Here is a 21085-nt window from a genome sequence, read left to right on the forward strand (position 1 = left end):
ATGTGGGCTCACAGCCCAAAGAAGACCAGCTCCGCGCCTGCCCTGCACGTTGATTTAATTCCCACAGACAGGACTTGCAATAGAAAAGAATACCTCCAAGGTGGAAGCGATGGAAAATGACTTTTAACATCTTTCTTGGCAGGAAATGGCTTTGCTGGCAGGACTTTAGGAATCCATCCCCCAAATATACATTGCAGACCCTGAAAATAGGCATTCTTCTTTCCATTTCACAGGAAGGAGGGAGAGAATCCTTTTCACAATAATTAACCCTTTCAGAGACCCCCATCTGCCTCCTTACCACTGTCCCTCAGTTAACCCTTCCTTCAGCTTCAAAGGCATCATTTTTCTCCTTTAATATAACTTCCCTATTTTATTTTATTTTATGTCTTTTTAGGGCCACACCCACGGCATATGGAGGTTCCCAGGCTAGGGATTCAATCAGAGCTATAGCCGCTGGCCTACACCACAGCCACAGCAATGTGGGATCTGATTCACATCTGTGACCCACACCACAGCTCATGGCAATGCCAGATCCTTAATCCACTGGGCGAGGCCAGGGATCGAACCCGCATCCTCATGGATCCTAGTAGGGTTTATTAACCACTGAGCCGCGACAGGAACTCCAACTTCCCTCCTGTCTGACTTCGCATAAATCCCGGCTTCCTCCCAGAAAGTGCTTCAGCAGGAAGGACTGCTGGGAGAAGATGCAACTGTTCCAAGTCTTGATAGTAGTAATGTTATACCACTGAAGGCATTGCCAAAACTTATGCAGCAGGAGTTCCCATTGTGGCTCTGTGGTAATGAACCTGGCTAGTATCCATGAGGACTCAGGTTCAATCCCTGGCTTCGCTTAGTAGGTTAAGGATCTCACCCAGCTGTGAGCTGTGGTGTAGGTTGCAGACATGGCTGGGATCCCGCGTTGCCGTGGCTGTGGTGTAGGCTGGCAGCTGCAGCTCTGATTTGACCTGGGAACTTCCACATGCTGAGGGAGAGGCCCTTAAAAAAAGAGAAAAACCTCAGAGGAGCTCCCAATGTGGCACAGTGGGTTCAGAATCTGATGGCAGTGGCTTGGGTCTCTGCAGAAGGAGGGTTTGATCCCTGGTCAGGGAACTTCCATATGGTGTGTGGTGCGGACATAAAAAATAGAATAAAATAAAATTACCCTCATAGAACTGAACACCAGAAAAGAGGAATTTTACCACTCGTAAAATCTATCTTGAAAAGAACAAAACTTCAAAATAAAAGCCCCCACTCCCCCCACACACACACTTTTTTGCCTTTTTTAGGGCCATACTTGCGGCATATGGAGGTTCCCAGACCAGGGGTCGAATTGGAGCTGCAGGTGCTGGCCTACACCACAGCCACAGCAATGCTGGATCCTTAACCCACTGATCGAGGCCAGGAATCAAACCCTCATCCTCATGGATACTAGTTGGATTCTTTTCCACTGAGCCATGAGGGGAACTCCCCGAACCTCAAGAGCTCTAGGTGAACACAATAGAAAGACAGATGCGACTGTGCTTCCCCTTCTGCATCCACTTGCTCAGAGATCTCACCCACTCTCGTGGGTGGCCGGACAACTAGAGTGCATCTGACTCCCAAATCTATTCTAGAGAGCAGACAGCTAGCTTGGGTGTCCAGGGACACAGTGGCCATTGTCACTCTGTTGCACCTCAGATTCAGCATGTGCAGCTGCCTTTGCCAGCTGCTCTCACTGGCGCGGATGGCCTCACCGCTGGCCCTTCTCGCTGGCCAGAAACCCAGACATAGTCGTCCAGATCAAAGCAGGCAGTGGAGCGGAAACGCTCTGTGAACCGCCACATTCTAGACTAATTATCATTACTACCACTGAAATCTTTTCAACTAGTCCTTTGAAATGTCTGCAGCTTTTACCTATTTTTTTCTTCATCCCCCACTCTTAGCCTATGGCTCCCTGCCTTCCCCCTCAAGTGTACTCTGTGCTCTGCTGCTAATCTCTCTGTACTAAAACAACTTCCCCCTACCCTTTACTCTGCAACTCGATTCTTTTTTTGTATGTTTGCTGTGGTTTTTCGGGCCTTGCCATGGCATGTGGAAGTTCCCCGGCCAGGGATCGAACCAGTGCCACAGCAGCAATCAGAGCCACAGCAGTAACAATGCCGGATCCTGAACCGAGCCACCAGGGAGCTCCTAAAGACTTTTTTTTTTGCGTTTTGGGGATGAACCTGTGGCATGTGGAGGTTCCCAGGCTAGGGGTCAAATGGGAGCTGCAGGTGCCAGCCTACACCACAGCCACAGCCACAGCCACAGCCACATCAACACGGGATCTAAGCCTTGTCTGTGACCTACACCACAGCTCATGGCAACGCTAGATCCTTAACCCACTGAGCAAGGCCAGGGATTGAACTTATGGATACCGGGTTCGTAACCCCTGAGCCACAACGGGAACTCCCCTAAAGACTCTTTAAAGTCTCCTGTACTGGGTTGAATTGTGTCCCCAAAAGATAAGAAGTCCCGCAGTACCTCGGACTGTGACCTTATTTGGAAATAGGTTTTCACAGAGGTGATCAAGTGAAAATGAGGTCCTGAGCGAGGGCCCTAATGCAACATGAAAGGTGTCCTTATACAAAAAGGAAATCTGGACACAGAGAAAGACAAGGACATGACAACACAGGGAGAAAACCACCTAAAGCCAAGGAGTGCCTGAGGCCACCATACGGTGGGGGAGGCACAGGCCAGATGCTCCCTCACAGCCCTCAGAAGGAACCAACTCTGCCCACACGCTTTATGCAACAAAACATAGGGTCTTGTTTCTCTGTTTGGCCCCAAAGATCTGTGATTTGGCCCCAGCTTCCCTATTCAGCCTTAATTCCTATGACTTCCCTACTCAGACTTTCCGGTCAGCTCCCCTCCAATCAGGGCATGTCTTTTTTTTTTTTTGTCTTTTTTTAGGGCCTCACCCTTGGCATATGGAGGTTCCCAGGCTAAGGGTCAAATCAGAGCTGCAGCTACCGGCCTACCCACGGCCACAGCAAAACCAGATCTGAGCTGCGTCTGCAACCTACAGATCATGGCAATAATGGATCCTTAAACCACTGAGTAGGACCAGGGATCGAATCTGCACCTTCATTGATGCTAGTCAGATTCGTTTTCACTGAGCCACGATGGGAACTCCAGGTGTGTCTTTAATCTCCATCTGAAGCATGGCCCCTCTGCCTTTGCTTGCGATGTCCCTAGCAGCCTAGTACACCTGATCCACTTCTCTCTCGAATCTATATCTTGCACAATCTCTTTTCTTTTGGGGGGGTGAGGGACACGCCCGTGGCATGTAGAAGATCTTGGGCAAGAGATCGAACCTGTGCCATAGCAGGGACAATGCTAGATCTTTTAATTACGAGGCAATTAGGGAACTCTAAATCTTGCACGTAATTTCCCCTCTAACTTTAGTCCCTCTTCCTCCATTATATTGTCAAAGATTTTTCACCTACTGTGTTCTCTCTCTTCTCTGAACTGTCATTGAAGTAACTGCCTGTATCCTATAAACGGACACCTGATCATGTCTTGTTCATACAGTTCCCTAATGGTTTCTTGTGCGATAGTCTTGGATCTCGAGTTAAATTTTAAGTGTCTATTAGAGGAGTTCTCTTGTGGAGCAGGGGGTTAAGGATCTGGCATTGTCACTGCAGGAGTGTGGGTTTGATCCCTGGCCTGGGAACTTCCACATGTCACAGAAGTGAAGCCTTACTTTTCTTGCCTCTAATACATCACCTCTCAGAGTCGTTGTGAAGATAAGAGGGAACAATTTATGTGAAAGTGATTTTCAAAAGGTAAAGATTTGCTCAAATGCGATATGAAATCACGATTATCCCCCCAGTGCCTAGTTCAGCCAGTTCGCTGTCTGGCTGAGGAAATTATGGGCTTGAACCAAGCAAGCTAGTTCATCTAGATTCCTGCCACAGGGACCAATAAATTTCATGACCAATAGAGTGGGAAAAAGGATGGAGAAAACGGCAAAGAATATCCAGTGAGTCAGCAGGGTTATCTTCATAAATAAAAGCTACATAGCGTGTAGTCACCTCAATCTGCCTGAAGAAACATGGTACCCCAGGCTCTCAGAAGACATAACTGACAGCCCCTGACACCATCAGCTCTGGTCTAATAAATCCACCAGTGATACGTTATGCCGAAGTCATAATGTTTTCTTCCTTTAAAAAAATTTTTTTTTAATTTTCATGGCTGCACCTGCAGGCCATGGATCAAATCAGAGCTGCAGCTGCCAGCCCACACCACAGCCACAGCAACTTAGGATCTGAGCTGCATCTGTGACCCACACCATAGCTCACGGCAATGCCGGATCCTTAACCCACTGAGCGAGGCCAGGGATCAAACCCGCATCCTCATGGATATTAGGTTCATAACCCCTGAGCCACAATGGGAACTCCCAGACTTGTTGTTTTTCTATTAAATTTTTTTTTTCTTTTGCAGCAACATAGATGGACCTAGAGATTATCATACTAAGTGAAGTAAGCCAAAGACAAATATCATGATATTGCTTATACATGGAATCTAAAAAGTGATACAAATGAACTTCTTTACAAAACAGAAATGGACCCACAGACATAAAAGACTTATGGTTACCAAATGAAAAGGGAAGGAACAAGTTAGGAGCTTGGAATCAACATACACACACTGCTGTACATAAAACAGATAACCACCAAAGACCTACTCTACAGCACAGGGAACTAACTCAATATTTTGTAATAATATATTAGGGAAAAAGATCTGGAAAAGAACAGAATATATATGGCATCAGAGATATATATATACATCTGAATCATTTTGCCGTACACCTGAAACTAATAAAACATTGTAAACCTACTATCTTGCAATTTAAAAAAAGTTCCTGGAGTGTCCTTGCGGCACAGCAGGTTAAGGATCAGGTTTCATCCCTGACCTGAGAACTTCCACATGCAGCAGGTGCAGTCAAAAAAAAAAAAAAAAGAGAGAGAGAGATCTATTTTGTTCTATTTAGATTTAATTCTCACATGGAGCATCCTGTGTGGAATAAGCCCCAAACATGCCAAGAATGTTTTGTACTGCATTGCAAATGAAAACCAGCTCCCCATGCAGCTGGAATTCCAAATTTTATAACTCAAATCTGGCTTCCTCTTATCACAGAAACTGCTTTTAACCATTCAAAGCAAGTTCTTAATTATCTCTCATTGTTGATATGTAAAGCCTTTTTAGAACGTAGTATGAATTAGATTCATAATAGATGCCTATTAAAAATTCAGAGGCTTTGTTTAAGCAAAACCATTTAGGTGAACTACAAGTTAAAGCCTTAGAGGGGAAATCGCGGAGAAATCCAATTTTTTTTCTTTTCATGACATCGTGTTAAAAAAATGAATAAAACATACCTTCTTCTGTGGGGTCTGTAGCTGAAGCAGAGACATTAGAATAAATGTTCCAGGAAAAAGGAGTATATTGCACAGACACCCCCCCCCCACACCCACCTCTTCCCCTTTCAAGCTCTCAGATCTTTTCATGGTGTTTTTGGTGGGTGGCTTGGCTGCTTGCAGTGGGTTTTAGCCTTCAGGCATCAATGACTTTGTACTTCAGGTTTCTGGATTGAGACTTTGGGGAGGAAAAGAGAACACTCGAAAGGTAATTGCCACTTGAAGACAGAAAATAAGCAAAAGCAGTAAGAAGACCCCAGTCAGCTTCCGCTCACCCTTCCTCGAAGCAAACAGCACCCCAGTCACTTCACTGTACAACTTGACTGTGTGTGACTTCCGTGTGACCTGGGCCAAAAAACGGCATTTGTCATCTAAGGCTTATTTGTTGTTATGTGTCGCAACAGACTGATGGGAATTGCTTGTCTAATGTGGAAATAGCTTTGTTTAAAAAAAAAAAAAAAGACTTCTTTTTCATGGCACCAGGCATCTGGAGACCACATTCTGTAACTGTTTGTGAGGTCTGGCTTTGATCAGTGCCTTCATTATCAGCAAAGCTTTCGAAGAGACAGACACCTACTTCTGGCCATTTCTCTTTTGCAGCAACCAAGATGCAAACGTTCAGCCCATGTGAGTATTTTTTTATTTGCTTTTCTTGGGCAACTTCTGATTGATCATGTTAAAAGAGGAAGCGGGTGATTATTTTGCCTTTCATAAGCAGAATCCAGGGCAGAGGTAAGCAGAGGAACATATGCAGAACAAAACGGGGGAGCCAGGGGCCGCAGCGTGCAAGGAGCCCATTCACCCACCAATACTGAGAGATGACTGCACCCTGAGACGCAGCCCTTAACCGAGATGTAGCCCTTGACCGTAAACTACACACACAAAAAAGGAGTCAGCACTGACCCCTTGCTTCCCCTCTTCTGAGTCCTACAGGTTCCTGCCCTTTCCCTTCCCCATCCTGCACCCCCAGCTCACTATTTCCACTCCCAGCAGAGTTACAATGAAGGCAGGCTGCCCAGCTACAAAGATAGTCATGCACCCTCCTGGGCAAGCAGCAAGGACGTCCAGGCAAGCTAACAAGATGCAAATCCCTTTCAATGTGGCTAATGCCTTTTTTTTATCCCTAAGCCAAGGCCCAGAAAACGCATTCTTTCAGGTAGTTTTATAATAGAGCTTTGACCCTAATGTCGAATGTGTCACATGAATTTAAATAAATTGCATGTGGTCAGCAAAGGAGACAGGTGTGCCTTTGTTTAGTCTGCGAGGCCATTTTCATGGTTAAAGAGAACTGATCTTGTCCTCCTTAAGGCCAGGCTCAAGGATAACTCTGCCCCCATTATGGATCATTTTGGTGCTGGCCTCTGTTGAACTGCTTGGTGGCTGGGAGAATGCTATAGAAATAGAGGCACATACTGACCAGGAGTCTTGGGGTTAGGTAGCAAGTGTCACTTTGTTCAGGTCACGTTGAAAAGCCAAGAACAAAGGAATCGGGAGTTCCCACTGTGGCTCAGCAGTAACGAACCCAACGGGTTCGATCCCTGGTCTCCCTTGGTGGGTTAAGGATTGGCATTGCCGAGAGCTGTGGTGTAGGTTGTAGATGTAGCTTGGATCCCATATTGCTGTGGCTGTGGTGTAGGCTGGCAGCTGTAGCTCCAATTCAACCCCTAGCCTGGGAACTTCCATATGCCATGGGTGCGGCCATAAAAGAAAAGAAAAAAAAAAAAAAGAGGAAGTTTCCCTGAGCTGAACTATACAGAAAGGGGCTCCTACCACAGCCTAGACCTGGCTTCCCAGGTGATGAAATCCATGACCAGGTGGGAGAAGGATGTTTGCTGAGGTCTAAAGGTACTGCTGAGGCTTGAAAATTCCTTCAAGGCTTATGCTCTGCCTTTTACACTATTGTACTTTTCAGATCATGAAGCCAGGGCTTGAAATTTAATATTTGTTCAATAAATCCTGTTGGCTGGCAGACTGGGCTTGAAAAAAAAAAACAGCTTTCCTTTCTTCTACCCGATTGGATAGCACCATCTAAGACAAAACTGGGTCTAATCTTTCACGTCTCAGCTTATGGCACATCTCTCTTTTCAAGGGACCCCTGTTTACTTCCTGGTCCTCAAAAATCAGCATCCCTGGGAATTTCCACTGTGGCTTAGTGGGTTAAGAACCTGACTAGTATCCATGAGGCGGCAGGTTCAATCCCTGGCCTTGCTGAACGGGTTAAGGATCCAGCAATGCCCTGAGCTGTGGTGTAGGTAAAAGATGTGGCTCAGATCTGGTGTTGCTGTGGCTGTGGTATAGGCCAGCAGCTGCAACCCTGATTCCCTAGCCTGGGAACCTCCGTATGCCACAGGTGTGGCCTAAAAAACAAAATAATAATAAAAAAAATCAGCATCCCTGAAGGCCTGTGGTGACATAGCTCTAAAACCCTAGTCCTGATCCTAATGGGAGATACAGCAAGACTTTGCACCTCTCTTGATATTTTGGTTTAAATCATTGATTCTATTAAAAAGACATCCCTCCAAGAGCAGACATTCTGAAACCTGAAAAATATATCCAATAAGGAGAGGGTGATTTAAAAAGCTAATCAACTCCCAGAACTCCAGTCGCCTCCAGCATATCTGTACAAATTGGTCTGGTTCCAGAAGTGTGTGTGTGGGTTCATTTGACTACAGTTAAGGCGGAAATGAATCAGCACCCCAGCTTCTATTTGAGACCTTCTACACCATCATAAATTAATAAAGATGCTGACAGATACAGTGTTTGACTCAAGGACACACCCAAATCTTCCTGGCCAGCCCTTCTGCCTAAATAAATTTCATCTAGACATCCAGTATGTTATGAAAAAGAAGAATATACTATGAATTTGAGGAAGAGGATATTTGGGTCAAGGCTTAAGGAAAGATTCAAAGGCAGGATATGCAGAAATAATAGTTTTACATAGGAAGGAATCAGAATGTAAGACAAAATATTTGCCAACAACCGCTCACTTTCTGAGGTTGCATTTCCACTAAAATCTTTAGTGTTTTTTCTTTTTTTCTTTTTTACCTGTGTCATATGGAAGTTCCCAGGCTAGAGGTCAAACCAGAGCTGCAGCTGAGGACAAGCTACAGCCACAGCAACATCGGATCCAAGTCACATCTGTGACCTACACAGCACCTTGCGGCAGTGCTGGATTCTTAACCCACTGAGCGAGGCCAGGGATCGAATCCACATTCCCACGGACACTATGTTGGGTTCTTCACCCGCTAAACCACATCGGGAACTCCTCTGCTACTTTTAAAAATACTTAAAACCTGGAGTTCCCATCGTGGCTCAGTGGTTAATGAACCCGACTAGCATCCGTGAGGACGAGGATTCGATCCCTGGCCTCGCTCAGTGGGTTAGGAATCCAGTGTTGCCTTGAGCTGTGGTGTAGGCCGGCAGTTGTAGCTCTGACTCAACCCCTAGCCTGGGAACCTCCATATGCTGCAAGTGCAGCCCTAAAAAGACAACAAAACAAAACAAACAAACAAAAACCCAGAAAAGCTGAATAGCTAGTAAATAGTCAGTTCTGCATCACTAGATTTACTCCCCTTCATATCTCCTCTAGCTGCTTATCTCAAAGCTTGATTTACCGATTTCTCCCAACTCTAAGCACAGACACTGAGCATGTCAAAGAAATAAACTAAACTCACAGATAACGTGCAGGGACTTTTTCAGACCTGCTAACTGGCAGGTCAGCCTTAAGGTCTGATATATAAGGGTGTAAGAAATAATGCCGGTGTACCCACTGTGGCTCATCGGGTTAAGAATCCCACATAGTGTCCGTGAGGATTCGGGTTCAATCCCTGGCCTCACTCGGTGGATTAAGGATCTGCCGTTGCTGTGGCTGTGGTGTAGGCCTGAGGCTGCAGCTCTAATTTGACCCCTAGCCCAGGAACTTCCATATGCCACAGGAGCAGGCATTAAAACCAAAACCAAAACCAAAACCAAACAACAACAACAACAAAATAATGCTGGTGACAGAGTATGACAGTCCCTCAGCCTTGACTCAAGGTTTTTAAGATGAAAAGTCTCAGAGAGGCCTCACAAACAGATATCCTGAAAAGTATTTTCTCATGCAACCCTAAAGGTCAACCATTACTGCATCATTAGCAGCAGCATTGGAAGCATCTTGCCAGCACCAGCCAGCATGAACTTTTAGAACCTAAATCAAGCTGAGATTGTCTTTGGGGAATTTATAGTCCAAGATAGCTTTGCTATAAACCAAGCAATGTCATTTTTCATGGAGTAATGAGAGAAGAAGAAAGTTCTGATGATGTTATCTTTCCAGACTTTAGGATTTCAGGCTGACACTCTGAAAGGTTCCTTGAGCACTGCTGTATTACCAGATTGGGTGTTCTCTGCTGAACAGGCCAAATTCTCAACAAGCAGTAGCTGGAGAGGTGGTGAGTTACTGCCACGCAGAAAAGGTCAAATAAACAAGTCACTCCTGAGCCCCAAGGTAAATATCGAGCTTCTTTCTAGAGTAAGCAGTGGACAGAAATTCCAAGGACAGAATTCAACCCAAGGGCAGACCAAAGAACAGATCAGTGTGTCCGCAGTTAATGCTCAGGGAGACTCCCTAACCCATTTACATTAGATTAGAAGTTCTTTCCATGTGTGTTTCCATATGAAGCAAAAATAACAAGCTGACCAGACAATCAGGAAACCATGCATGTCAACAGGAAAATGATGCAAGAAAAATAATCCCAGATGTAGGCGCCATCTTTACTTTTGAAAGATACGAAGGCATTTCCAATGGAGGATTGAATGGATGAAAGAGTTTTCCAGGAAAATAAAGGTGGGATTTGGGAAAATGTTCTGAGAATACTGATAAAGGGACACTGTGATCTAAACAAGCTTGACACTGAAAAGTAATGATATCCTAGATTCTATGCCAAATAGAGTCATGGTATATACCTCACAGGGGACAGTATAGAAAATGATGGAAAAAAAAAGGGAGGGTCCTAGGGAAAGAATGTGTAAACATGCGGGGGAGAGAGCGGATCTGGTGCCATCCATCCTGTGTGCCAGCCCGAATATGACGGAATTATCTCACCAGAAAAACAGTTTATTAGTGTGGGTGGCCATCCCCAACTCAATCAAATCCCTGTTTACTCTAAAGGAGGAGGCAGGTGGAGGTTTTGCTTGTTTTTTAAATTGATCTTTAATTGCTAGGTGGACCTAGATTTGAAGAGGAAGGAAACAATGGAACCTGCGTCATAAAGAATTTAATCAAATACTTTGCATCTTTGGTTAAAGTTGAGGTAGCCAGAGGATTGTGAGTCATTCCTGCTCTTTTGTTTCTTTCAGCCACAAGGCAGGTACTAGGGCTGCCAGGGGTGAAATCACGTGGCAGTCTGAGACTAGAGGTCAGGACAGCCAGAGCTAGAAACAAGCACGGTAACTTTGCCACCCCTCTAGTCATGGAACCCGGAAATACAAGGAGCCCCGCAAGAAGTCCGTAACTGCGTTCTACAATGATTGATGGGAAAGTTAACTCTCCAGTTTAAGAACAAAATGGGCTAAAAACTGTTTCCTGGGGGGGAAAGGGCATCGACATGCCTACTCCCACAGGAACAACAACCCCTCCCACCCTGGGCTCGCTACCTCTTTGCGTATCTGGAACTCAAGGTGCTTTAACTGTAACCACTTACAAACAGCTGAATCTAACGCTGTCTCTGCTCATAAAGTAAGGTTGGTATATTTGAGCGGGAGGGAAGGGGTGAAGAATGAACCCGTGGCTTGTGGGGTTTGAATTACAGGTGGGAACCAGTTTAGGGTTCAAAGAATGCTTGGGATCTGACAGGCATTTCATGCGACAAACCCTCCTGCCCACTCCTGGCCTCCTACCTAATTTGTGCGCATGCAGTTTTCAATACGGGGCATGTATTTTCAGGATTTATTAATCAAAAAAACAAAACAAAACACACAAACCCTGAAAACCCTCAAACATCAACATCTCCCTCCTCTAAGAAGCCAGACGGTAGTATGAACTCGGGCAGAGGGTCAGAGTGAAGGCTAATTAGGAAGTCAATTGATTTCAGTAGTAGGGAAACGACCAAAATGTAAAGAGAGAAGGAAACCCATCTTCTGAACAAGGATTAAATCTACCGCTTTAAGGTTACAGAGCATCTTTTTTTTCTTTCTTTCTTTTTTCCCTCAGTGCAAAATGACGTGAAAAGCTTTACTTCCGAAGCTCGGGGCACAGCTTTCGAGACTGGCGGAGGGTCCCCGCCCCCGGAGACCCAGGCAGGCGCGGGCCTGGCAGCAGGTCCCCGCCCCCCCCAACCCCCGGTCCCCCGCCAGGACCCGGAAGCGGAGTCTCCCGCGGCTCCGCACACCTAGGTCCACGCGGACCTTGCCCGGAGCAGAGACTCCAGATGGCCGGGTTGGGCCCGGGCCGCAGCCGAGAGAGGATCCACTTACTGCGCGACGGCGTCAGAAGAGGCGCGCACGGCCCGCGGGGAGTGACGCCGGGCTCTAGGCTGAAGCCGCCAAAGCGGACGAGCCGAGGGCCAGACGCCTCCCGGCTGGATCCCGAAGGGCCTCAACTCCGTGTCCTCGGTTCCAGAAGACGATCGGATCGGTCACTTCCATCCCGTGCTCAGGCCCGGGGCGGACACATCTGTTTTCCATCCGCCGCGGGGCCGCGGCAAATCCTGGATTACGCGCTGCGCGGCGCCCGCCCGCGTTCCCGGCCCTGGCGCGGCGGCTAATCCCCGCACAAAGGACGCGCTAACCGCACGCACCCGGGGCCCGGGGCCGGCGGATCTCCCTACTCCCTACTTGGGGCTGGAGCGGCCGGTCCCCGGAGAAGGACCAATCGCAGCCCCAGGGGCAGAAAAAGGGGGGCGCGGTCCTCCCAACTCTTCTCCAACACGCATCAGTCCCCCCCCACCCCCGCCGCCGCCCCCACCCCTGTAAATACGCGGCAAAGTCTGTCCTTTCGGGGGAGTGACTTCAGTGGGACGAGGCTGGGAGCGCTGCAAAGGGCCAGCCTCCGGACAGAAGAGCTCATTAGTGAAAACAATCACAATTCTTGAAAGTGAGAGAGGAAAAAAAAACCAAAAACCTCTGCGTTTACTTTAAGTAAATTCTGACAATGAGCCAACGAGGACACAATCAGCTATGAAATCACGGAGAAATTACTGCCTCTCAAGGTCTTATATTTTATTCGGTAAAATAGATTGGGGTAGGGTGTTCCCTCCCCCTTCCCTTTCCCTTCCTTCCTCCTGGAAACTTTTGAGTGCCTCCTTTGTGCCAGGCACTGGACTGAGAAAAGAAAGCTGGGAAAAAAGAACCTGAAGTCTCTATGCTCAAGTGCCTTAGTGGGAGGCGGGGGCGGGCGGGACAAAGAGGGTGGAAACCGACAATTTCAGTGTGTGATGAAATTGCTGTGATAGAATCTATGCCCAGAGGGTTAGTGGAACTCAGAAGCAGGTTCTGAATCATGCTGGATATCCAGGAGGGCTTCCTAGAGGAGGCTACATTGGAGTTTTGAAGACAGAGCAGGCATCATGTAGAATGAAGAGAGGCAGGAGGAAGAGCTGAACTTCTGTAGGGCTGCCCAAAGCAGGGAGAGGTGCAAAGGTGAGAAGAGGGGGCTATCCAGGGTGGCAAGGACTCAGACCAGAGAGATCTTATCTGCTAAACTTGGCAATGTGATCTCCGCTTGGAAGCTATGAGGCCCCTCTGAAGAATTTTAAAGCAGATAGGTGGCTTGATTAGGTTTGGATTTCAGAATGATGGCCTGGGGAAGGGAGGGAGTGGAGGGCTGGGATGGGCAGGAAAGGCTCCAGAGATGAGAGGTGGAAGCTTTAGGATTAGACGCCCACCTAACAAGGGGGGGGGGGGGCAGAGTCGCAGGCTGTCACTCAGGTTTCTGACACATGCAACCAGGGAGACAGAGGGTGCCTGTTCACCAAGACAGACAGATGGAGGAGCAAGTGGCACCAGAGAAATAAGGAGTGGAGTCTGGATGAGTTTCTGGTTTCTGGGAAGATATCCCGATGCAAATGTGTCCCCAGGCAAGCCCACCCTTTGGATCCATAAGGTATTTGGGGTGTTACAGGCAAAAGTATAAAGTAGGCAGTTGTCCAATTATAAGAGGAAGGTAAATACAGGCATAAAGAAAATTCACAACATTTGCTAAGGCTGCCATTAATGATGTACCGCAAACTGAGTAGCCTAAACAAGAGCCACTGATTGTCTCACAGTTCTAGAAGCTAGATCCAAGATCAGGGTGTCAACAGGGCTGTGCTCCCCCTGAGCGTACCATGGAAGGATCTGTTCCAAGACTCTCTCTTAGCTTCTGGGAGTTTCTTGGCTTGTGGCAGCGTAACTTCAATCCACATGGCCTTCTCCTTATGTGAGCATCTGTGTCCAAATGTCCCTTTTCTATTTTTTTTTTTTTTTTTGGCCTCACCCTTGAAAGTTCCAGGCCAGGGATCGAACCCTCACCACAGCAGCGACCTGAGCTGCTGCAGTTGACAATGCCAGATCCTCAACCCACTGTGCCACAAGGGGACTCCCAAAAGTCCCCTTTCTTTTCTTTTCTTTTTTTTTTGTCTTTTATGCCTTTTCTAGGGCCGCTCCTGTAGCATATGGAGGTTCCCAGGCTAGGGGTCTAATCGAAGCTGTAGCAGCCGGCCTACACCACAGCCACAGCAACTGGGGATCTGAGCTGCGTCTGTGACCTACACCACAGCTCATGGCAACGCTGGATCCTCAACCCACTGAGCAAGGCCAGGGATCGAACCCACAACTTCATGGTTCCTAGTTGGATTCGTTAAACACTGAGCCATGACGGGAACTCCCCAAAAGTCCCCTTTCTATAGGAACACCCTGAAACTGGATTAGAGCTCCCCCCCACTCCATGTGATCTGATTTTAGCTAATTACATCTGCCGTTATTTCTACCTCCTATTTGGAAATTACCCTCTTTGCATATAAAGTCACATACTGAGGTACTGGCTGTTCAGATTTCAACATATGGGCTTTAGGTGGGACACAATTCAAGCCATAACATTTATAGAGTGTGAACAAGTTATTATGAGCAGGATTGAATATGGAGGGATGAGAAACCCCAGTTGCAAGTGGGTAAAGAGAACACTGGGTGGAAAGTGAGAGGAAAAATGATTGGTAAGATACAAGAAGGACGACCCACATCAATGAAGAGAAATGTTTGAGAGGCGTGATTAACACTGCCCAATGCTTAAAAAGTCAGGCAAGATAGAGCTAGAAGTTGCCATAGCCTTTGCCAGTGTGACATTCAGTGGACCAAATGGTCAGAACAGATTGAACTTCAAAGGAGCTCGTTTAGCTTCAGTATTCTGTGACTTTAAAGTCATGGTCCAGTAAATTCACTGAGGGAACTTGTCCCCCATGCGCAACCAGCTTTCTCAGCCCCCTTTGTAGTCAGGGATCTAAACCGTGGCCGAGGCTCTGGCAGTCAGGTGTATGGGTACCAGGCTTCAGTCTGGATGAAAGCAACACAGGTGGTTCAACCACCATGGGAAACAGTATGGAGGTACCTCAGAAAACTAAATAGAGAACCACCATATGATCCAGCAATCCACTCCTGGGCATATATCCAGACAAAACTACAATTCAAAAAAATACATGCACCCCTATGACCATAGCAGCACTATTCACAACAGCCAAGACATGGAAGCAACCTAAGTGTCCACTGACAGGTGAATGGATTAAGATGTGTTTACAGAGATACAGTGGAAAACTACTGAGCCATAAAAAGAATGAAATCATGCCATTTGCAGCAACATGGATGCAACTACAGATACTCACGCTAAGTGAAGGTAGTCAGAAAGAGGAAGACAAATAGCATATGACATCACTGATACGTGGCATCTGAAATATGGCACAAATGAACCTATCTGCAGAACAGAAAGAGACTCACAGACATGAAGAACAGACTTGGGGCTGCCGAGGGGGAGGGACTGGGAGGGACTGGGAGTTTGGGGTTAGTAGATGTAAACTATTGCAGTTGGAGTGGGTAAGTAACGAGGTCCTGCCGTAGAGCACGGGGAACTGTATCTAGTCACTCGGGAAAGAACACGATGCAAGATAATATGAGAAAAAGAATGTATATAAGAACAATGATTAAATCTACTGCTTTAAGGTTACAGAGCATCTTTGTTTTTTTCTTTTTCCCTCAGTGCAAAATGACTGGGTCACGTTGCTGTACAGCAGAAATTGACACAACATTGTAAATCAACTATACTTTTAAACAAAGGAAGTGACACAGGAAACCAGACTCTAGAAAAGCCATTTTCTGTGAGGTGGTAGAGTCTGGTGGGAAGGTATGGAGGCTCAAAGCCAGCAGGAGGAAGGTCCAAGGTGATGTGCCCGAGGACCAGTAAGTAGCAGGACTCATCCTAGAACCATCCTCCAACAGAATTTAGGCACTGTTCTCAGCAGGGTAGCCTCGAAGCCTCAGTCTCTGGATTTCTTGGAGATTCTCTGAGCCATGTAATATTCTTGGGAAAAAAACCCCACAACTGCTTTATTGAGATATAATTCACAAAATATAAAATGCATCCATTTATTTTATTTTTGTCTTTTTAGGGCTGCACCTGTAACATATGGAGGCTCCCAGGCTAGGGATCAATCGGAGGTGTAGCCACTGGCCTACGCGACAGCCACAGCAACGCCAGATCCAAGCCATGACTGCCACCTACACCACAGCTCACAGCAACGCCAATCCTTAACCCACTGAATGAGGCCAGGGATCAAACCTGTGTTCTCATGGATATTAGATTTGTTTGCACTGAGCCATGATGGGAACGCCAATGCATCTGTTTAAAAGCGTACAATCTGGAGTTTCTGTTTTGGCTAAGCAGATGAAGAACCCAACATAATGTCCATGACAATGTGGGTTCAATCCCTGGCCTCGATTGGTGGCGTTAAGGATCTGGAATTGCCGTGAGCTGTGGCATAGGGTGCAGCTGCAGCTCTGATTGGACCCCTAGCCTGGGAACTTCCATATGCTGCAGGTGTGGCCATTAAAAGGAAAAAAAAAAGTGTACAATCCATATATACATAATAGATAACCAACAAGAACCTACTGTACAGCACAGGAAACTATACTCAATATTTTGTAATAACATGGGGAAAAATCTAAAAAAAATACAGATATAACGTATAACTGCTGTATACCCGAAACTAACACAACATTGGAAATCAATCATATTTCAATAAAAAAAAGAATCTTGGAGTTCCCGTCGTGGCTCAGTGGTTAGTGAATCCGACTAGGAACCATGAGGTTGTGGGTTCGATCCCTGGCCTTGCTCAGTGGGTTAAGGATCTGGTGTTGCCATGAGCTGTGGTGTGGGTTGCAGACATGGCTCAGATCCTGCATTGCTGTGGCTCTGGCATAGGCCGGTGGCTGCAGCTCCAATTTGACCCCTAGCCTGGGAACCTCCATATGCCATGGGAGCAGCCCAAGAAATGGCAAAAAGACAAAAAAAAAAAAAAAGAATCTTTTCTAAAAAGCAAAATCCAGTGACTTTTAGTATATTTGCATGGTTGTGCAACCACACTCTAATGCCAGAATATCTTCATCACCCGGAAGAGACACTTCACACACACTAGCAGTTCACTCCTCATTTCCCCCTCCTTCTAGCCCCTGGCAACCACTAATCTACTTTGTGGCGCTATGGATTTGCCTATTCTGGACATTTCATAGAGATAGGATCATACATTGTGTGGCCTTTTGTACCTGGCATCTTTCCAGGATTAATTACTTACTAAGTAATTAACATAAAGTGACAAAAATTAGAGTTCCCATTGTGGCTCAGTGGGTACCTGACTAGTATCTATCAGGAGGCGGGTTCGATCCCTGGCCTCACTCTTTGGGCTAAGGATCTGGTGTTATCTGCAAACTGAGGTATAGGTTACAGATGCAGCCTGGATCCCTCATTGCTGTGGCTGTGATGTAGGTCTGAAGCTCTGGTTAAACCCCTGGCCAGGGAACTTCTATATGCTGTAGATGTGGCCATTAAAAACAAAACGAGGAGTTCCCGTCATGGCTCAGTGGTTAACGAATCCGACTAGGAACCATGAGGTTGCGGGTTCGGTCCCTGGCCTTGCTCAGTGGGTTAAGGATCCGGTGTTGCAGTGAGCTGTGGTGTAGGTCGCAGACACGGCTCGGATCCTGCGTTGCTGTGGCTCTGGCTTAGGCTGGCAGCTACAGCTCCGATTAGACCCCTAGCCTGGGAACCTCCATATGCTGCAGGAGCGTCCCTAGAAAAGGCATAAAAGACAAAAAAAAAAAAAAAGAAAGAAAGAATAAAAACAAAACGAAACAAAACAATATCATTGTGCTCTTCTGCAGAATGAAACTCCCCTACAAATGGAAGATGATTCTTCTTTGCAGAGAGGTCAGTTTGAGAACCATGGAAGCTGGTCAGGAGCGCCCCCTGAGGCCAGATGAAAGGAATGCAGGCCCTGCACAAGTCCGGACCCTCATCACAACCCCTCCCAAGAACCATTGCTGTAAAATTCCTCATCAACTCCTTTTGAAGGCCAGAGCCCCCAGTGGCTCCCTTTGCCTGGCAAAGCAATAAAGCTAGGGAGTTCCTGCTATGGTGCAGTGGCTAAGGATCCGGCATTGCCGAGGTTCACAACTGAGGTTCAGATTCAGTCCCTGGCCTGGGAACTTTCATATGCCACGGATGCAGCCCCCTCACCAAAAAAAAAAAAAAAAAAAAAAGGCAATAAAGCTATTCTTCTCTCCTTCACCCAAAACTATCTCTAAGATTCAATTGGACGTCAGAACGGTCCTTTATAAATGTTTTTTAAAATTAATCTTTTATTGTTTAATTTATTTTTTTTTTTTGCTACACTTGCGGCATGTGGAAATTCCCAGGCCAGGGATTGAACCTGTGCTACAGTGGTGACCCAAGCCACTGCAGTAACAGTGTCAGATTCTTAATCTGCTGAGCCACACAGGAACTCCTAATTTTTATATTCTGGAAACAAGTCCCTTATTGGAATTTGATTTGAGAATATTTTCTCATTCTGTATGTTGTTCTTTCACTTTCATGACTTTTTTTTTTGTCTTTAGAGGGCTGCACCTGTGGCATATGGAGGTTCCCAGGTTAGGAGTCTAATTGGAGCTGTTGCTGCTGGCCTATGACAGAGTCGCAGCCAACGCCAGAACTGAGCCATGTCTGTGACCTACACCACAGCTCACTACAACACCAGATCCTTAACCCACTGAGTAAGACCAGGGACTGAACCTGCAACCTCATGGTTCCTAGTTGGATTCATTTCCACTGAACCACAGCAGGAACTCCTCATGATGATTTTTAATATTCTTTAATAAATTCCTTTTCTACTCTAACTAGATAGTGTTTTCAGTACCTAAGAACCTTGACAGGGGCCCTGGGTTCTGCTAAATACCATCTTTTTCTTTTCTTTTTTTTTCTATAACAACCTGACTCATATCACATCTTCTATACAATATTACCTTAAAACGTTGATTACTTTATTTTCTCCCTAAAGCCTCTCCTGTTCTATCTGAATCTCACCCTATGATATTGTGCTTTATAATAAGAAATATATATTTGGTCTTCATTTCATTTCTGGCATAGCATTCCTAAACTCCTTGGAATTTTCCAAGTGAGGAGACCCATTAAGGGGTCTTTTGTTAATGATAATGAATTGACTTTTAGACCACACCTAAAGATCAGTGGGGGCTGACTGCCAGGACAACCAACCCTGTGATAAGTTCAGTCCCACATCCTGACCTCTAGGGAGGGGAGAGGGGCTGAAGGCTTGATCAATCACCAATGGCCAAGGACGGAATCAATCGTGCTGATGTAACGAAACCTCCATAAAAACCTAGAGAGACAGAATTCAGAGAGCTTTCGGGCGGGGGAACAGGTGGAGATTCAGGGGAGAGTGTGTGCCTGGCATGGGAGCCCCTCCCCCTCTTGCCACACCTTGCCCCATGCATCCCGAGCGCTAGTCTTTCAGAAGAAACCAGTGACCTAGAAGGGAATATATCTGAGTTCCGTGAGTCGCTCTAGCAAATTAATGGAACACAAGGAGTGGGTCGTTGGAACCTCCCATCTACAGCTAGTAGGTCAGATGAACAGTCACAACCTGGACTTGTGACTGGCCTCAGATGGGGTGGGGCTGGGGGGCGGGAGTTGGGGGAGGGTAGGGTTCTGTCTTATGAGACTGAACCCTTAACCTATGGGGTCTGAGGCTCTCTCGGGGTATCACTGTCCAAAGTGATTGAACTGTAGGAGACTCTGCTGGTGAATTGTTTGGTGGGGGGGGGGGGGGGGTGGCGGGGTGGCGGGTGGGCGGGCGGGGGGAAATGTCCAAGAAACCTCGTAAAAACAACAGCCTTGAGACAGCACTGGCAGTTACTAATTGTGCAACCTGGACGAAATAGTTAACCAACTGCTCTGGCCTCAGTTTCCTCATCAGTTACACAGCACTCAGAGTAGTCACAGAGATTAAATTAGTTAGGATGCATAAAGAACTTGTAACAGTGCCTGGCCCAACACTGTAAATCAACTATACTTAAATAAAAAGAATAAACAGGAGTTCCCTTCATGGCGCAGTGGAAATGAACCTGACTAGTATGAGGACGCCGGTTCAATCCCTGGCCTCCGTCAGTGGGTTAAGGATCTGGTGTTGCTGTGAGCCGTGGGGTAGGCCGGCAGCTGCAGCTCTGATTGGACCCCTAGCCTGGGAACTTCTATTTGCAGCAAAATAAAATAAAATAAAAATTAAAAAACACATAAGTAAAAATAAAAAGAATAAATAAATAGAGATTGCTAGAGGAATTACAAAATAATAATTCCCAAAAAAAGAAATAGTGCTTGTCACACCATTAGCAGTTCAAAACATGTTAAGCATAACTGTTATTATTCCAAAAACATTCATCGCTATATTATTAATAATAGCAAAAAAAAATTTTATAATTTTTAAGTTTTTGTATTTTTTGGCCATGCCTATGGCATGCCGAAGTTCTCAGACCAGGGATCAAACCCACCCCACTGCAGCCACCTGAGCCAGAACCTGAACCTATTGCACCACAAGAGAGCACCAGTACAAATTTCTGAAAGAAGTTAAATAACCAGAAATGGAGATATGAATACATACCCTCCTGTGCAGCCACAGGAAAAAAAATACAATGCACCCCTGAGGGTATGGCATAGTGGAGTCAGAATGCCAGCCTGCCCTAGCCTGGCTGTGCAACCTTGCACAATTTTCTTACTTCTTCAAGCCTGTTTCCTCATCTGAAAACAGAGAACAATACCTATCTGGCAGGTTAACTGGTTCAACACACATAAAGCACTTTAGAAGAGTTCCTGGCATACAGTTGGTGCTTGGTCAGTGTCAGTCCCTCCGTTTTAAGTGCTGGACTCTGAGTGCCCTGGGATCTATCACAGCATAAAGCTTCCCTGTGGAGGGCTGGGAAAGCACTGTGCCTGGGAGTTGCAGGTGAACAAAACCTACATTCCCTTGGGGTTATCAGAAGGAATTAGAGACACAAGGCTGGCCCGGGGGTTACGTGCACAATCGCCCCCGGAAGAAGCTGGAGAGAGCTGTTTTCCGTGGCAGCCCCAGAACGGATTGATGAAAAGG

At 46.4% G+C, this 21085-nt stretch overlaps 1 protein-coding gene across 3 annotated transcripts in view; it reads right to left on the minus strand.

Annotated features, from left to right (window-relative positions):
• The window catches only part of TRIM2 (tripartite motif containing 2), a 96876-nt gene extending 84861 nt beyond the window's left edge, over positions 1-12015 (minus strand). The window contains exon 1 of one of the 3 annotated variants that reach the window (XM_047798278.1): positions 11886-12015. The gene's annotated coding sequence lies outside the window, so the exon portion shown is untranslated. The remainder of the gene's footprint in view (positions 1-11885) is intronic. The other 2 variants (XM_047798279.1, XM_047798280.1) reach the window with 2 other exon arrangements.
• Between the last annotated feature and the right edge of the window lie 9070 nt (positions 12016-21085).

Source organism: Phacochoerus africanus, chromosome 10, assembly GCF_016906955.1.
Source record: "Phacochoerus africanus isolate WHEZ1 chromosome 10, ROS_Pafr_v1, whole genome shotgun sequence".
In the NCBI taxonomy this organism is placed as follows: domain Eukaryota; kingdom Metazoa; phylum Chordata; class Mammalia; order Artiodactyla; family Suidae; genus Phacochoerus; species Phacochoerus africanus.